Below are 7,533 nucleotides of genomic sequence, written 5' to 3'. Positions count from 1 at the left end.
ATAGATCGATTAGAAAGAATAACTTTGAGGTGGTATTGTACCCTACCATAATCTCTTCATTTCTTCTCGGCTATTAGTGACTTTGGAGTGACTCTTTGTTGCATGTTGAGGGATATTTATCTTATCCAATTATGTTATTATTGTTGAGAGAACTTGCACTAGTGAAAGTATGAATCCTAGGCCTTGTTTCCTAGCATTGCAATACCGTTTGTGCTCACTTTTATCATTAGTTACCTCGCTATTTTTATATTTTCAGATTATAAAAACCTTCATCTACCATCCATATTGCACTTGTATCGCCATCTCTTCGCCGAACTAGTGCACCTATACAATTTACCATTGTATTGGGTGTGTTGGGGACACAAGAGACTCGTTGTTATTTGGTTGCAGGGTTGTTTGAGAGAGACCATCTTCATCCTACGCCTCCCATGGATTGATAAACCTTAGGTCATCCACTTGAGGGAAATTTGCTACTGTCCTACAAACCACTCCACTTGGAGGCCCAACAACGTCTACAAGAAGAAGGTTGTGTAGTAGACATAAAGCTCTTTTCTGGCGCCGTTGCCGGGGAGGTTAGCGCTTGAAGGTATATCTTTATATTTTGCAATTGAATCTTTTAGTTTCTTGTTTTATCACTAGTTTGGTCTATAAAATAAAATTACAAAAAAATGGAAGAATAAAGATTCCGATATGCTTCATCTTAGTTTCTTGTTTTACCTCATATGTTTCATCTTTTTAATGTCTTTTGTGAGAATAAGGATTCCGATAATTGTGCTCAAGTGCTAGAAGAAGAATGCATTAGAATGCTTGGCACTAAATATTTGAATGATGAGCATGATTTCAATGTTGTTAGTATGAATTCCTTGAATATCCATGATGCTAATGATATGCAAAGCCAGAAGCTTGGGGAAGCTATGTTTGATGAAGATGATTTTTTTGTCCCCCAAGTTTTGATGAGCAAATTTATTTTGATGATAGCATGCATCCTATTTATGATGATTATATTGATGGAAGTGGGTTGGGAAGAGTGTCAACTTTAGGAAGTAATGATCCCACTATTTTGGAGGGTGTTGAATCTTATTGTGATAATTATGAAAGTGGATTTGGAGAGGTCATGACTTTATTTAGTGATGGATCCACTATTTCGGAAGAGGTTCCAATTGATTATGAGAACAAAGTTGCTATCTATGATGATTATTGTGATGACATGTATGCTAGAAAGAATAATCATATCCATGAAACTTGTCATCATGATTTTAACTTTCAATTGGATTATGCCTCACATGATAGTTATTTCGTTGATTTTACTCCCACTATTCTGAATGAGAAGAATTTTGCTTATGTGGAGAGTAATAAAATTTATATGCTTGTGCATCATGAAAATAGTTCTTATGTGATAGTTATATTTTTGAATTCATTCATGATGCTACTGAAAATTATTATGATGGAGGAACATATGCTTGTAGGAATTGCAATATATCAGGTTTCCTCTCTTTGTGTTGAAAATCTTGAAGATTTGCTTGTTTTACCTTCCTATGCAAGTTGATTCTTGTTCCCTCAAGTTGTTAGCTCACAAAATCTCTATGCATAGGAAGTGGGTTAGACTTAAATGTGCTAGTCATATTCTTCATGATGCTCTCTTTATGTTTCAGTTCTTATCTTTTATGTGAGCATCGTTGAAATCATCATGCCTAGCTAGGGGCGTTAAACGATAGCGCTTGTTGGGAGGCAACCCAATTTTATTTGTGTTCTTTGCTTTTTGCTCCTTTTTATTAATAAATAATTCATCTAGCCTATTTTTAGATGTGGTTTTATGCTTTTAATTAGTGCTTGTGCCAAGTAGAACCTTTGGGAAGACTTGGGGAGAGTCTTTGCGATCTTGCTGTAAAAAACAGAAACTTTAGCGCTCACGAGATTTGCTGCTATGTTTTACTGGAGAGTGCTATTTAGTTAATTATTTTTGAGATGAATAATAGATAAATTCCTCACGTCCATCAATTTATTTTAGAATTTTTGGGGTTCCATAAGTATATGTTTGATCCAGATTACTACAGACTGTTATGTTTTTGATAGATTCTGTTTTCTATGTGTTGTTTGCTTATTTTGATGAATCTATGAGTAGTATTGGAGGGTATGAACCATATAGAAGTTGTAATACAGTAGATATTACACCAATATGAATTTATAATGAGTTCACAACTGTACCTAAGTGGTGATTTATTTTCTTATACTAACGGAGCTTACGAGTTTTCTGTTAAGTTTTGTGTTGTGAAGTTTTCAAGTGTTGGGTAAAGATTCGATGGACTATGGAATAAGGAGTGGCAAGAGCCTAAGCTTGGGGATGCCGAAGGCACCCCAAGGTAATATTCAAGGACAACCAAGAGCCAAAGCTTGGGGATGCCCCGAATGGCATCCCCTCTTTCGTCTTCGTTCACCGGTAACTTTCTTGGAGCTATATTTTTATTCACCACATGATATGTGTTTTGTTTGGAGCATCAATTTATTATGTTAGGATTTGCTAGATGTTATTTAGAACAATGTTTTGCATCTTTTATTTCAATAAAAGGGCATTTATAGCCTTTACTATGCCTATTTTACAAGTCTACATGTTGCTGTTTGAAAACACAAAGTTTACCGCTGTTGCAAAAATTACCTAGAAAAGTCAGAATATGATAAAATGTTGAAACATTTTGCATATTAAGATATGATAAATTTACTACAGTGAGAATTTTCTTTCATAATTTTGGGAGCTAGGGAAGTATGGATCTTGCTGCATTCTTCACAGACTGTCCTGTTTAGGCAGATTGCTGTTATGTTTGCATTGTATGCACATGTTTGCTTGTTTAATGGTTCTATTTGAGGATAGGACTTTTAAATATGCAGAGGCATTTAGTATGCAATGTTGAATAATAATTTTAGCGATTTGCTACAGTAGAGTATGATAAGGTTTTTGCATTGGTTTATACTAACTTATCTCATGAGTTCTTGTTGAGTTTTCTGTGGATGAAGCTTTTGAGATTTAGGGAGACCGTGATATGAAGGAATTAAGGAGACACAAAAGCTCAATCTTGGGGATGCCCAAGGCATCCCAAGATAATAGTTCAAGAAGTCTCAAGCGTCTAAGCTTGGGGATGCCCCGGTTGGCATCCCACCTTTCTTCTTCAACAACTAGCGGTTAGTATCGGTTGATCCTAAGTTTTTGATTCTTCACATGATGTTTTCTGTTCTTAGATGTCATTTTATTTTGTTTTTCTTGCTGTTTGAATAAAGTATCAAGGTCTGAAATTATTAAATGGGAGAGTCTTCACATAGCTAAATAATTATTTAACTACTCCTTGATCTTCACTTATATCTTTTTGGAGTAGTTTGTCATTTACTTGTGTGCTTCACTTATATCCTATGAGTAAATAGTTGTTAGAATATCATAAATCTGAAATTATATATGCTTATCCCATGGGGAGTAATGACTTCACATATAAGAAGTAGAGGTGGTAAATTTATTGAAGGTTAGCAAACATTCTATTGGTCACTTGAACAATTCATGATAAAATATTGAGGGAAGAGAGATTTCACATATAAATATACTATCTTTGACATCTTTTATGATTGTGAGCACTCATTAAAATATGACATGCTAAAAGGTTGATGTTGGACAAGGAAGACAACGTAATGGATTATGTTTTCTTATATCCGAAATAAAGTATATTGTCATGGATCATTCAACATGCCGAGCTTGCCTTTCCCCCTCATGCTAGCCAACTTCTTTGCACCAAGTAGAGATACTACTTGTGCTTCCAAACATCCCTTAAACTAGTATTTCCATGAGACTCCACCATACCTACCTATGGATTAAGTAAGATCCTTCAAGTAAGTTGTCATTAGTGCATGCAATAAAAATTGCTCTCTAAATATGTATGATCTATTAGTGTGGAGAAAATAAGCTTTATACGATCTTGTGATGTGGAAGCAATAAAAGTGACGGACTGCATAATAAAGGTTCCTATCACAAGTGGCAATATAAAGTGATGTTCTTTCACATTAAGATTTTCTGCATCCAACTATAAAAGCGCATGACAACCCGTGCTTCCCTCTGCGAAGGGCCTATCTTTTATTCTTGTCTTATACATTATGCAAGAGTCATGGTGATCTTCACCTTTCCTTTTTACATTTTATCCTTTGGCAAGCACATTGTGTTGGAAAGATCCTGATATATATATATATATATATATATATATATATATATATATATATATATATATATATATATATATCCAATTGGATGTGAGGCATCATGAACTATTATTGTTGACATTGCCCTTGAGGTAAAAGGTTGGGAGGCGAGTCTATAAGCCCCTATCTTTCTCTGTGTCTGATTAAAACTTTGAACCCATAAATATCACGTGAGTGTTAGCAATTGTGAAAGATTAAATGATAGTTGAGTATGTGAAGTTTGCTGAATCAAAGCTCTGACATAGAAACTTCCTGAAAATAAGATGAATTGTAATTGTTTGATGACTAATAACACGGTTTGTTAGTCTTCAAGAAAGTTCATGATCTATACTTTAACATGCGAATAGTTTGTTACTTGATCATGAAAACTCTTATGAGTTGAGCTACTGTTATGATATATAATGATGCTAGAAAAGGTGATTGAAATTATCATTGATCAAACTTGTGCTCCTGCTAGCATTCACACTTCATAAATTATTTCTTTTATCATGCTAGCAGGAATTAAGCTTGGGGATGCTGATACGTCTCCAATGTATCTATAATTTATGAAGTATTCATGCTATTATATTATCTGTTTTGGATGTTTATAGGCTTTATTATACACTTTTATATTATTTTTGGGACTAACCTATTAACCGGAGGCCTAGCCCAAATTGTTGTTTTCTTGCATATTTTAGTGTTTCGAAGAAAAGGAATATCAAATGGAGTCCAAACGGAATGAAACCTTCGGGAGAGTTCTTTTTGGAACGGAGGCAATCCAGGAGACTTGGAGTAGACGTCAGGGAAGCTTCGAGGAAGCCACGAGGCAGGGAGGCGCACCCTACCCCCCTGGGCGCATCCCCCGCCCTCGTGGGCCCCTCGCGGCTCACCTGACCGACTTCTTTCGCATATATATATCAATATACCCTAAAAACAATGGGGAGCAGAATAGATCGGGAGTTCCGCCGCCGCAAGCCTTTGTGGCCACCAAAAACCAATCGGGTCCCTGTTCCGGCACCCTGCCGGAGGGGGAATCCCTCCCCGGTGGCCATCTTCATCATCCCGGCGCTCTCCATGATGAGGAGGGAGTAGTTCACCCTCGGGGCTGAGGGTATGTACCAGTAGCTATGTGTTTGATCTCTCTCTCTCTCTCGTGTTCTTGAGGTGAGACGATCTTGATGTATCGCGAGCTTTGTTATTATAGTTGGATCTTATGATGTTTCTCCCCCTCTACTCTCTTGTAATGGATTTAGTTTTCCCTTTGAAGTTATCTTATCGGATTGAGTCTTTAAGGATTTGAGAATGCTTGATGTATGTCTTGCATGTGCTTATCTGTGGTGACAATGGGATATAACGTGATCCACTTGATGTATGTTATGGTGATCAACTTGCGAGTTCCGTGACCTCGTGAACTTATGCGTAGGGGTTGGCACACATTTTCGTCTTGACTCTCCGGTAGAAACTTTGGGGCACTCTTTGAAGTTCTTTGTGTTGGTTGAATAGATGAATCTGATATTGTGTGATGCATATCGTATAATCATACCCACGGATACTTGAGGTGACATTGGCGTATCTTGGTTACATTAGCGTTTTGGTTGATTTGTGTCTTAAGGTGTTATTCTAGTATGAACTCCTGAATCGATCGATCAGAAAGAATAAGAGGTGCTTTCGTACCCTACCATAATCTCTTCATTTGTTCTTGGCTATTAGTGACTTTGAGTGACTCTTTGTTGCATGTTGAAGGATGGTTATATGATCCAATTATGTTATTATTGTTGAGAGAACTTGCACTAGTGAAAGTATGAACCCTAGGCCTTGTTTCCTAGCATTGCAATACCGTTTGTGCTCACTTTTATCATTAGTTACCTCGCTGTTTTCATATTTTCAGATTACAAAAACCTTTATCTACCATCCATATTGCACTTGTATCACCATCTCTTCGCCGAACTAGTGCACCTATACAATTTACCATTGTATTGGGTGTGTTGGGGACACAAGAGACTCTTTGTTATTTGGTTGCAGGGTTGTTTGAGAGAGACCATCTTCATCCTACGCCTCCCACAGATTGATAAACCTTAGGTCATCCACTTGAGGTAAATTTGCTACCGTCCTACAAACCACTGCACTTGGAGGCCCAACAATGTCTACAAGAAGAAGGTTGTGTAGTAGACATAAAGCTCTTTTCTGGCGCCGTTGCCGGGGAGGTTAGCACTTGAAGGTATATCTTTAGGTCTTGCAATTGAATCTTTTAGTTTCTTGTTTTATCACTAGTTTGGTCTATAAAATAAAATTAAAAAATGGGATTGAGGGTAACACATATGCTTCATATTTTTAATGTCTTTTGTGAGAATAAGGATTCCGATAATTGTGCTCAAGTGCTAGAAGAAGAATGCATTAGAATGTTTGGCACTAAATATTTGAATGATGAGCATGATTGCAATGTTGTTAGTATGAATTCCTTGAATATCCATGATGCTAATGATATGCAAAGCCACAAGCTTGGGGAAGCTATGTTTGATGAAGATGTTTTTTTGTCCCCCAAGTTTTGATGAAAAATTTTATTTTGATGATAGCATGCCTCCTATTTATGATGATTATATTGATGAAAGTGGGTTTGGAAGAGTGTCAACTTTAGGAAGTAATGATCCCACTATTTTGGAGGGTGTTGAATCTTATTGTGATAATTATGAAAGTGGATTTGGAGAGGTCATGACTTTATTTAGTGATGAATCCACTATTTCGGAAGAGGTTCCAATTGATTATCAGAACAAAGTTTCTATCTATGATGATTATTTTGATGACATGTATGCTAGAAAGAATAATGATATCCATGAAACTTGTCATCATGATTTTAACTTTCAATTGGATTATGCCAGACATCATAGTTACTTCGTTGAGTTTACTCCCACTATTCCGAATGAGAAGAATTTTGCTTATGTGGAGAGTAATAAAATTTATATGCTTGTGTATCATGAAAATAGTGCTTTATGTGATCTGTTGCGTTGGCCGGACCGCGCCCGTGCTCGCTGCAGCGAGCTCCCGCGTCGGCGAGCACCAGGAGGGAGTTAAGAGGGTCGGGACGATGATCGTGTCTAGGTTTGGCAAGGTTTGACAGTCGGGGAAGCAAGCACGCGCGTAACAAAGGCTCGGGCATGACGCAGGGCGCGTCGGCCGTATGCCAGCACGCCTGGACGAACGCGGTCACCGCGTGAACTACGACCTCAGGCTGACCTAAGCCCAAACTTCATGTCTGGCATGTAGTTCGTGGTAGATTAAGATGTTACCATGCTTTGGTTGGAGCTTAGACGCAGTAGAATGGATTTA

This window comes from Triticum aestivum, chromosome 4A, assembly GCF_018294505.1.
Source record: "Triticum aestivum cultivar Chinese Spring chromosome 4A, IWGSC CS RefSeq v2.1, whole genome shotgun sequence".
NCBI classification, from domain to species: Eukaryota; Viridiplantae; Streptophyta; class Magnoliopsida; order Poales; family Poaceae; genus Triticum; species Triticum aestivum.
This window is presented reverse-complemented; position numbering follows the sequence as displayed.